At 39.5% G+C, this 11981-nt stretch overlaps 1 protein-coding gene across 6 annotated transcripts in view; it reads right to left on the bottom strand.

Annotated features, from left to right (window-relative positions):
* The window catches only part of Kcns3 (potassium voltage-gated channel modifier subfamily S member 3), an 81224-nt gene that overhangs the window by 14907 nt on the left and 54336 nt on the right, over window positions 1-11981 (bottom strand). For all 6 annotated transcript variants that reach the window (XM_055619177.1, XM_055619172.1, XM_055619184.1 and 3 more), the window contains one exon: window positions 9377-9562. The gene's annotated coding sequence lies outside the window, so the exon portion shown is untranslated. The remainder of the gene's footprint in view (window positions 1-9376; window positions 9563-11981) is intronic.

Here is an 11981-nt window from a genome sequence, read left to right as displayed (position 1 = left end):
AAGCATAGAAAAGTATCACTAATATGCAGCAATTTTTCTAAGAAGGAAGATGAACCTTCTAAGAGATGGTTCAGCCAAGGAAGCCACCTGCCACCAACCCTTACAACCTGATTTTGATCCTCAGGACACACACTGTAAGAGAGTCCTCTGACCCCACACACATCACGCACATACAATTAATTAATTAATTCATGTGTGTATTTACATATGCTTATAATATAAAAAGGAAACAAAGTTATATAAACAAACAAATATCTATAGAGGACAATGTCAGAAAGTGAACTCAGGAACCACACTAATGTTGCCTAACTATGAAACAAAATTAAATTAAAATGAAACAGACATTTCATAAAAATGAAACATTACTGTATCAACCTTGTAATTTAACCTCATATGGATAATTTCCTCAATAAACTGACTATACAGCCTACAAATATTTAGCCTAGAACAAAAATAAGTAAAAATATTGAAATATTTTTAGCTATCACAGTTATGTACTTATTGTTTTTAAAAATTATTTTATTATTGTTGTATGTGTGTATCATGCCTGTGTACCAGGTGCATGCCTGGTGCTCCCAGCAGGAGATTCTTGGAACTAGAGTTCTGTGGGTGCTGGGCATTGAACCCGAGTCTTCTGGAAGAGCAGCCAGTGTTCTTAACTACTGATTATCTCTTCAGCCCTATACACTTGTTTTTAAATTTTTATAAACACATAGGATCAAGCAAAGGAAATATTGTGTTAATATCATTAAACTCCTCAAGATTTTAGTCACAAAATAAAAGAAGCATAAATGTAAGAAGCAAAGAAATTGAATAAAAGCTCAATGATCCTGAATTTGAATTGGAAATAACAGCATAAACATACATTTTTTTTTCCTCATGGAAAGTCTTATTTCTTAGCTCTGTCTACCAAAACAAAACAAACAAACAAACAAAACAACAACAGAAACAAAACAAGCAAACAAAAACCAGCCTGAAACAGATGACCATATGATGGATGTTACTTGGCCATTCATCTCTCTCCTTAAAAGTGACTCATTCTCACCCCTCTTCAATGTACTAACAGCCAAGAGTACTCAGTGCCCACTTGGGAATCACCTTCAGTCAAAAGACAGCTGCTTTTTCCAAGGTCAGAAACATAGCCAATGACCTGTCTCTAAAAGGTCTGCCATAATCCAGCATCTTATATAAAGGTGGTCCATCCAGCCCCGAGCTCTGCTCCAGCCAAGTGAGGGCTGTGCTTACATAGCATCAAAGTCCAACACCTCTCTTTGCTGAAGCCTCCTTTCCTCACTTCTGCACAGGTGCTGACCCCAAGGACACCACGCAAATTCTTGTACATATAGCTGCCTCTGTCAATTTTAAAGAGCCCATCTAGATAGATACAACTTAGAAGTATCCTAATTTAGGAAGACTGAAACAAGCAAAGATAGTTCTTCCCTAAAAGAACAAGACCTTGGATCATTAACCAATTCCCACTCTGGGACAGAAATTCACAGAGGAGCCTTCTATACCAGAAAACAAGGAGGCTGTCAAAGACAAGGGAAAGTAAAAAAGATTCAAAGAAAACTAACCAGACTTCCACCGCTGAGAAGTATGTCTCAACGAGAAAAGGAAGAAAAAAAAAAAAAAAAAAAAAAAAACTTCAGTAGATTGTATAACAGATATGATAAAATTCATAAAAAAAAAAAAAAAAAAAAAAAAAAAAAAAAAAAAAACTTCAGTAGATTGTATATCAGATATGATGAAATTCTTAAATTCCTAGCAATAATTTCTCTGCCTCTGTGTGTGTGTGACTGTTTTCTGTGTCTGCAGCTATATCTGTGCACGAGAGTGTGAAAGGCAAAAGACAACCTTGCTGTCATTCCCACCTTGTTTAGTGAGACAGGGCCTGCCACTAGTTCCTAGAACTCACAGATTCACTAGGCTGGCAGGCCAGAAGCCCCAAGTATCTGTCTGTGTCTACCTGGTCAGTGCTGGGATTACAAACACACACCACTGCATCTGGTTTTTGTTTTTTGCTTTTTTTTTTTTTGGGGGGGGGGGAGTACAGCTTTCTTTTAGCTAACAGTTTCAGGGAAGTCACCCACCCTGACAAGAACTTGAAGCAGCTAGTTCAGTGGGTCTCAGCCTTGCTAAAGCTGTGATTCTTTAATAAAGTTTCTCATGTTTTGGTGACCCCCAATCAAAAAATTATTTTTGTTGCTACTTCATAACTGTAACTTTGCTATTGTTATGAACTGTAACACAAATATCGGTGTTTTCTGATGGTCATATGTGACCCTTGTGAAAGGCTCTTTCAACCCAAAGTGGCTACATCTGACTTTGAAATAGGTTCTAGGGATTGAACTCAGGTCCTTCTGTTTGCAAAACATGCCTTTTATTGATAATTTCCTCAGCCCCCACAGTAATAATTTTTTTTAAATAAAGCAATACTTAGGCTACTTTTGGAGACTGTTTAAGTCTCCAAAACTCATTATTCTGTGAAAGTAAAGAAAAAAAAATCAAATATTTAGCCTGCCTTCCCGTGCGAATTATACTTTAGAAAAATAACACGAGAGTTAATGAGAAAAATTTTTCTTTATAAAAATATTCCAATAATTTGAAAACACAGCAGAGAAAATAATTAAATGGCATAATAGAAAGTAATTATTTACATTTAAAAGTAAGCTGAGATTTTAAAAGTTGAAAATAACTGAAAAGGAGTTGGTGTGACTATATTGAATGTCACACCAAATAAAATTTAAGATAAAAATTGTTTCCAGAGTCAAAGAACATTTCTACTAATAAAAATGCCAATCCATTAAAATAAGGCATAAGTACTATAAACATACTTAGCAATAGAGCCAAAAAAAATACATGTTGTAAAAATAATGGCACAACTAGAGGGAGAAATCATTGGAATTTCAATATCCCACCTTAGATAACATATGGAACAATTACACAAATATCCGTAGGGAAATAAAGAAGATACAAACATCATTATAAACCCACAAGACCTGACAAAGACTAAGCACTCCAGTTAGGAGCTCTCTCTCTCTCTTTCTTTCCAGTGGACACAAAACATCTCTAGTACAGACAAAAAAGGGCTCAGTCATCAAACAGCCTGAACAGATTGTAAAGTGAACTAACAATCTATCTTCGCATTGACAAATTACTTGAAGTAAAGAACTCAGAAAGAGAAAAGGTTTGCCTCCTGGCTCACCATTTCAAACATTTCAGTGCATCCTCACTTGGCCCTGTTGTCTTGGGCCTATGGAAAGACAGACAGCAAAACATTGTGTAATTATGTGGGCCAACCTCAAGGTAATCATGGAGCAAAGCAAATAAATACAAGGGGAGGGGTTTAATATCTTCATTAGTGGCACATCCCCAGTGCACTAACTTCCGACCACTGTCTTACTTCCTAAAAATTACATGACCTCTCAGTAATGACATAACAGAGGACCCAGCCTCTATCTAAGGGATCTTTGGAGATATTCAAGATCCAAATTACAGGGAAAAAAAATTGAAATAGTAAAGTACACTAACCACAATGGAATAAAATCATACATCAGTTAACAAAAGAAAATCTGGGAATAATTTTTCAGTGTGGAAACTAAAAGACACTCCTCAAGGACTCACAGAAATTTTTTTTTTAATTGCAATAAACAAAAGCAAAACTTCAAACTTATAGGGCGCTATACAACAGTGACCAGGAGATGCTGGAAAGATGGCTCAGCCATGAAAAGCACTGGCTGCTCTTCCAGAAGACCCAGGTTTGATTCCCACCACGCACATGGCAGCTAAAAACTGTTGGTAACTCCAGTGCCAGGGGATCTGACACCCTCACACAGACATACATGCAGGCAAAAGACTAATGCACATAAAATATAAGTAAGTAAATCATTTTGAAAAAGTGACTTTGAGAAAAAAAACAGATTTATATACCTGTAGTCAAAGAAAAAAGATCTTAAATTAAGGACTCTCTCCCTCAAAAGTGTAGAAAAAGAGAAAAGTTAAGGCCAAAATCAGCTCAAATAAGAAAATGATTATTACACTTGAAATGAATGGAACAGAAAATAAGAACAGGGATTCAGAAAATTCAGAAGGAAGGCTGAAAGTGGACATTTTTTTTAAATCAATAAAGCTGATCAATCTTCAGCCACATTGAGCCCAGTTAGGAAAATAAGCAGTGGAATAGGCTGCCACAGAAGTGGGAAGAATTTTAAGAGCTCCCTGTGAACAGATTTATGCCTGCACACTAGATAAACTATAACTTAGATGAAGCAGTCAAATTGCTAGAAATATACAACTCACAAATGACTGAAGATGAGAAAGAGAAGCTTAATGAATTTATAAGATACTTAATTTGCAACTTAAAAACTCCCTGCAAGTCAGGCTTCAACTGTTCCTCTGGTGAATCCCAGGTCTCCTTAGCATGGATCCTTCACAAACCTTTCCAAAACCATGAAAAGGAAGATGCCCTTCCACATTCTACAACGCCAGTACTCCATTCTTACCAAAACTACAAACAGACCTGAGAAAGAAACTAAAGACCATTGTACCTATGAATCCAGATGCAAACTTAGGGTTATATTAATGTGATGAAATACATGAGCAAAAGCAACATGGGGAGAAAAGGGTTTATTTCACTTACATGTGCATATAATAGTTCATGTCCCAAAGTAGTGAGGGCAAGAACTCCAGCAGAGTAGGAACATGAAGACAAGAGCTGATGCAATGGCAAGAAGGGGTGCTGCTTACTGGCTTGCTCCCCGTGGCTTGCTCAGCCTGCTTTCTTATAGAATCTTTCTTATATGGTGAAAACAATGGACATGTTAACACAGAAATGGGAAATTTTTATGAGATCCTTCCTCTACACAAAGAGCTACAGGCAACTAATGACAGCTAGGAGAAGAATTATCCTCTCCCAGGGATGACAACATTATTGATTGTCCAGAGTACAGACTGCAGAGTGGTAAGCCTTGAAACCACGTACACACCAACAATAAAAATAGAAGTAGAAGGTTTTATATGGAAAGATAAATACCCTTTAAAATCTACCCTTTAGAGCTCCACAAGGAGACCAACAGAACCAAAATATCTGGGCACAGGGGTCTTTTCTGAGACTGATACTCCCAACAAGGACAATGTATGGAAATAACCTAGAACCCCTGCACAAATGTAGACTATGGTAGCTCAGTGTCCAAGTGGGTTCCCTAGTAAAGGGAACAGGGGCTGTTTCTGGCATGAACTCAGTGGCTGTATCTTTGATCACTCCCCCTGATGGGGGAGCAGCCTTACCAGGCCACAGAGGAAGACAATGCAGCGAGTCCTGACAAGACGTGTTAGGATAGGGTCAGAAGGAAGGGGAGGAGGACCTCCCCTATCAGTGGACTTGGGGAAGAGGCACAGGAGGAAAAGAAGAAGGGAAGGTGGGATTAGGAGGGGGCTAGAGCTGGGATACAAAGTGAATAATAAATTATAATACATTTAACAATAAATTAAAAACAAAATATATATATATAATCTACCATTTAATGTGTATATAAACATACATATTCACATATGTGTGTGCTTATACATGTATGTATGTATGTAACAATAATCAAAGAAAAAGGGGCTATCAACTTGAGGGTGGCAGGGAGAACATGGGAGGAACTCAAGGGAGGGCAGTTGGGGGGGGCTACATGGAGGAAAGGGAGGGGCAAAGTGATGTAATTCTACTTCAATTTTTAAAAATGTGAAGAGCTGGACAATGGTCATCAGTGGCTTCCATATAACAAATCAGTGGGGAATGAATTCTATCATCTGTCTCCTTGGTAATGCCCAATGTAACAAAAGAGACACGAGGCAAAACATGTCCTGAAAGAAGCATCAAAACAATCCACAGATCTAAATTTGATTGAGCCTTTTGTAGATCTAACTGTTAATTAAAATAAAATGAGAGATTTCAGAAGAACATGTTCAATGATATCAAAAAGGAATGCTAGCAGCAAAACTGAGACTACAGGAACCCACAGAAAAAATGGCATAGATCGTTATGAGACACAGAAAATAGAAAATAAAACACAAGCCATAGGGTTGTATATGGCTCTTGATTCTAACAAATCAAATGCATATTATTTCATTATACATCTATTTGCATTGTTTTTGCATGTACATTATATCTGTATTACACTAACAGGGGCATCAAATACCAATTAGATGTGTGATATTATAAAAGACTTAACTTTCCAATGTCCTCATGATATTCTAATTGGAAATATACACTAAAATATTTATAGATAATATTATATAACATTTGGGATTGATTTCTAAAACTAGATGGGGAAGACAATAATAATGACCATACAAATTGGCCACCTGCTAATCATGTTGCAATTGGGCAGAGACTACATGGGAATTTAATGTATTGTTTTACTTTTGTAAATGTTAAAATTTTCCATTAATACTAATTTAAAAAGCCAGGCACAGAAGTTCTCATCTGTAATCCCAGCACTTGGGACTGCAAGGTCAAACCCAGCCAGGCCACATGCAACAAAATTTTAAGAAAATTTTACTGAACGCAGTTTTGAGGCATCCCACTGTGGTAAGTGGTTTTATTTATGCTATTGTTTAAGCTTTTTATGCCCTGCAATTGACACTGTACCTGGATACTAGTAAGCAATTGAGAAATATAACACAATAAATGATGGTCTCCTTCACTGAACTAAACAAAGAAAGCCCACTGACTGTGGTCCTGTGCTGTTTAATATCCACTGCCAATTTGACAGAATGTAGAATCACTGAAGAGAAGCCTCTGAGAGTAGCCATAGAGAAATTTCTAGATTGGTTTCATTGAGGTCGGAAGATACACCCCACAATGTGGGTGGTCCCATTCTATAGACTAAAGTTCTAGACTGCATAAAATGAAGCAAGATGGCGAAGCACCAGGATTTATCGGACCTCTTCAGGCTTCCTAACAGCTGGCACACTATGACGAGACATTTCACACCTCTGTCACCATGCCATCCCCACCAAGATAGACCTTACCCTCAAGCCATGTGCCAAAATAAACATTTCTTTCTTTACGTTGTTTTTGTCGGATATTTTATTGCAGTCACAAGAAAAGTAGTCAACAAAATGCCCTCATTCCTGCTGAGCTAGGGCAGTCAAACAACAGGGGAAAAGGTACAGAAGACCTGACTTTAGATTGTCTCTTCTCAGCTACAGGACCTTGAGTAGAAAGACCCTAACAGTAGCACACCTGCCTTGAGGGTCAAATAACAAGTATAAAAAAAATTGGAAACATAAAACCTTTATTAAAAGGTTGTACAATAATTGCCTTTCCCCTCTCTGGCCCCATCTCCTTCTCTACTCGTTCTCCCTCAGCCTAGTACAATTGTGTGTATCAGATGTTCTTGCTCCTCCTTTGTGTTTGTGAGTACTCAGAGACAGCGTGTACAGCACAGGTCACTTCAGAAAGCCTTCTGGATTTGAGTGTCTGTTTCAGTCACTACTGTAGCTAACTTCGCCTATCTTGAACCCCAGGGATTTCTGTACGCAGTTCACCTCAAGCAGTGTGTGCTCAGGCTTTGTAAGCCAAATAACCAGAAGGTTGTCCTATTTATAAAAAGGCTGAGTATCACAGATGATGGATTTTCAATGAGGGAGGTGTAGGCTTGAACCTAAGAAGTGCTTCTAATCCTCTGTAGTTATCCAGCACTTGTCCACCTGAGTTTTCTGTTTTGTATTGTTGCGTGTTTCTTTTTTTTAATTTTGTAAGTTGTATTGTAGAAGCAACTTGGAAACAAGTTAAAAACATCACACACCAAAATTAATCAGACTCAAATCTACACAACTCAATGAAACTTCTACCCAATTAGAATAAGGACTGAAAGAGGAAGCTGTGGAGCTTCATGTTAAATTTTACCCTTTCAGTGTCAAATATATGTTTACACTCTTACCCGTCACTAGAAACCAAAAACTCCATAACGGAGTCAGTACTAGAAAAACAGGTAACTTAATATACTCTTTCAGAAGCCGTAACCGTAGTCCATCCTCACCGTCTAATATTTAGCCTTTCTTCTTCTCTTTTCTCCTTGTGTACCCACAAGTGTATTTTTTACATACATACATACATGCATCATCGCCTAGATCCTGCAGATGAGGGAGACTCACTTCTCTACCTGAGCCATGTTGCATGGAGGGGTGCTTATATAGATGTGTATAACAGTAGTTCTGGCACCCAGAGGAAGGAGTTCTGAAGATTGTGAATGTACTGGGTCAAGTTGATAGCTCCCTCCTCCTGAACTCTCCTCTCTGCTCACCTTCTTCAATAGCCCTTTGCGCATACTTCATATCAGCATTTGTCACAAAGTCGTGTTACATGTTCTATACCTGATCCTTACTCTGCACAAACGTCAAATGTCTAGTTTGTCCTTAACATTCATCTATCCTCTCTACTGGTATAGCTTCTTTTGATGACTACTGGTCCTTGTCTGGTAAAAGACACTGATTTTTATCTGACAGAATTAACAGAAGCTATTGCCATTTCTGGAGAAAAATAAAAAACAGCAGCATAAAGATCCAGATCGGACATGACAAATTCAATGGCCAATCAGTAAAGTCCAGCAAATAGAGGAATGATTGGGGATTGTAATGTATTTTCCACAGTTCAGAAAGGAGAGACTTCACCTCAGTGCTTTGGGGAATTAAAGGATAGACTTATCAGTGTTCATGGAGGAATGAAACTCTGGTTTGTATGTAGGGCATCTGAGCTGACCCATCGGACTTAAAACATGATATGACTCCACTGAAATGTGCTTCTGGGTACATAGCAACCTGAGCCAGTCTCCTGCTGATTCCAGTTCTGAGGCATCTACATTAAGCTAGACATAAAAAGACTCTTACTGCAAGAGGAGTAGTGTGGCTCCTTCAAGTCTGAACTGCAAAACTTGCTTATTTTTTTCTGTTTTAAGACACTGAGACAGGACCTCATATAGCCCAGACCAGCCCCTGACTCACTAAGCACTCAGGGATAACTGAACTTCTTATCTTCTAGCCTCTGGTCTCAAGTTCTGGGAGTACAGGACTGTACTATCAGGCCTGATTTTTATGCCATGCTGGGGATCAAACCCAGAGCTTCAAGCACGGGATATAAGCATCTGGAGCTATAACTCCAGCCCCACCTTAGAACTTTCTATAGCCAGCTTGTGGTGTGACTCTGATCTAACCCTTCCAGACCTATAATCCTTTTGCTTCATCTGCCTATCAGATTTTACAGTCAGAAGAACTTCCCCCAAAATCACCATCTGTGGCTTTCCTCTTTATCACTACACTGTAAAATACTTTCCTCTCCCTCTGACCACAATGACCGTCGAAGAAACTGACACAGAAAGACAGCTCTTACCCTCGTGGTGGTGATGTCACACACTCTGCCCTCATCCTGCACAGTGCAACATCCATTGTCATCCAAGAAGCTCCTCCCTTCTTCTCTTGCTGGAGTACAGAATACACACCGGCATTTAGTGACTTGGAGAAGAATGTGGTCCCCTGGTTGTGCAAGTCAAAGCAGACGCTGTAATGTCAAGTTCACCTGCAGAGGAAAGCACCAGCCAAGTTGTCACTATAGGGTAGAAACAAAACCAAGGTTTCCATCACCAACTCAGTGCTCTGGGCATCTTTTTTAACTGACACAACCTTCAAGCCCCATGGCACCTTCATGTAGAAACTGGTCTTTTCACTCTACGGAACCCTGGCTCCACCTGAACTCATGGATAGGATTAAGGACTCCTAGAACTTCACCTCAGTGGAACATCTGGAGCATCACATCTGTCTTGGGCCATGAAACATCTGGGCACTGATGTTTAAGCTGATAAACTGGGCACCAGAGTTGCTACTTCACTCACTTCCTCACAGCTGCTTATAAGTTATTCACCTAGCCATTCTATTGAGGATATGCTTATATGCTTCTAAGTGAATATACTTTAATCTGTTTCAGAGGCAAATTTATAGGCTTTACTGCTCTAATAGAATTGATTTCCACTGCTACAATTTGAAATCAATAGATTTCAAAGGCTGGCCAAGCTCAATTCCTCTTTATTGTACATTGCTGTATGTTACAGATCAGAGATGATTTCAGCCCTTAACGTAAAGTCATCCACAAACATGAGTATGTTCTAACATAGACTGGAGGGGGTCTCTCTTCCTGAACAAGTTAAAGAAAGCAAAAATTTAAAAAATCCCAACCAAGTAATCTTGCCTCATATTGATGTATTTCCATAGGTCAATGCTGGCATTAAAACATCTACCATCGATGTTTTTCATGTTTTCCAATCAACATGTAGCCCAAAAGGAGGATGGGGTAGTCATAGAGAAGAAGAAACTATTGATGTTGAGCCAGAGATACTTAAGGAGTGTCTGTGGCTACATCAGTCATTAAACAAACATTCAGCATGGCTGAGGACCTTCTGTGACCTGGGATCTCACATGGCATACAGCAGCTTCTCCAATACCCCAAGAGCTCATGGGTCCTAAACCAAGCAAACATGGAAAAACAAACATGTCCGAACAATATCCTGGGGGCAGTGCAGGCTGAGCCTGGGAGGAACATAGTTTACAAGTTGGTCCCAGCAGGGACAGAGCACACCCTGATACTCCTCGGGGGTACATATCCACTTCTAACAGATCTGGGTGGTGGGAATGATCCAGAAGTGAAATGCAGCTCCATCCAAACTGAGCTTCCTATGTAGAACTCTTGGTAGAAAAGCAGAAAAATGTCTTTATAAGGATGAATAGCTGGATTTCAGAAGTTAAAGGCCCCTGTATCCTCCTCCATCCCCTCAGCCTCACCTTTTTCCTCTCTCTCCTCCTTTTCACTGCCTCCCAGCAGCACCTTAGACATCTGCCTCCCAGACAAAGGCAAAAATGCTACTGTGCCTATTCTTCCCCCAGACACTTTTCAAACTACAGCAAAGTTTAAGAGAAAGTAGGGGGCTGCAGAGATGGTTCAGCAGTTGAGAGTACTGACTGGTCTTCCAGAGCTCCTGAGTTCAATTCCCAGAAACCACGTGGTGGTTCACAATCATCTGTAATGGGATCCATTTCCCTCTTCTGGTGTGTGTGAAGACAAATAACTCATATCCATAAAAATAAATAAAAGAAAGTTTTAAAAGAGAGAAAGTTTAAGTTAACCTGCCTGGGAGATAGTTAATTAACCCTGAGCAGCTTTGGTATCACTGTATTCATTACCAATAGAAAAAAAAAAAAAAAAAAAAGCAAAGAACACTTGAACTCTTGGCTAGAAGTTCCTTGCTTGGGCTCAGCACAGAATGGTGAGGGCTGGACCAGAGACACACAGAGAGGTTAGCCAAGCGTATCCTTTCCTTAGAAACCTGTACCCAGGGAGGCCTTCAGTGGATATGTCATGCATAAATGACAAACAGCTTCCTCCCCAACACTGAAACTCAGAATTTGTGTGCCTTACTAGATTTTCTGTCCCCTTGACCACTACCAAATGCTGGGAACTAGGGAGATGGCTCAATCGGTAAAGCACTTGCATCAAAAGCCTGAGGACCTGAGTTTGATCCCCAGAGACCATGTAAAAAGGCTGGCTGTAGTGTCACACCTTTCTAATCCCTGCAGGCTGAGACAGGAAGATCCTTGTACACCAATGGTAAACCAGTCTTTCCTAATAAACACGCTCCTAGGCAGTAAGAGACTCTGCCTCAAAGGAAGTGGAATGCATTTCTCTAAATAATACCCTAAGTGTTCTTCTGGCTTCCGTGTGCATGCACGTGTGCAGATGTGTTCGTGAACACACACAAACTCACACTCATGCCCTAACCCTTAGATTTGATCAATTGTGTTCTAACTGAACACAACAAAAATCGATAGCTAGTATTTTCTGAGCCCACCCCCCACACCATCCTTGGTACATTTGTGAAACTTTTACAAATATCTCCTCAAGCTTCGACCACTGCATATGCCAAGTATTATTCTCATTTTAGAGCTGG

Source organism: Psammomys obesus, unplaced genomic scaffold, assembly GCF_907164565.1.
Source record: "Psammomys obesus unplaced genomic scaffold, mPsaObe1.curated_primary_1811, whole genome shotgun sequence".
Lineage (NCBI taxonomy): Eukaryota > Metazoa > Chordata > Mammalia > Rodentia > Muridae > Psammomys > Psammomys obesus.
This window is presented reverse-complemented; position numbering and strand designations above follow the sequence as displayed.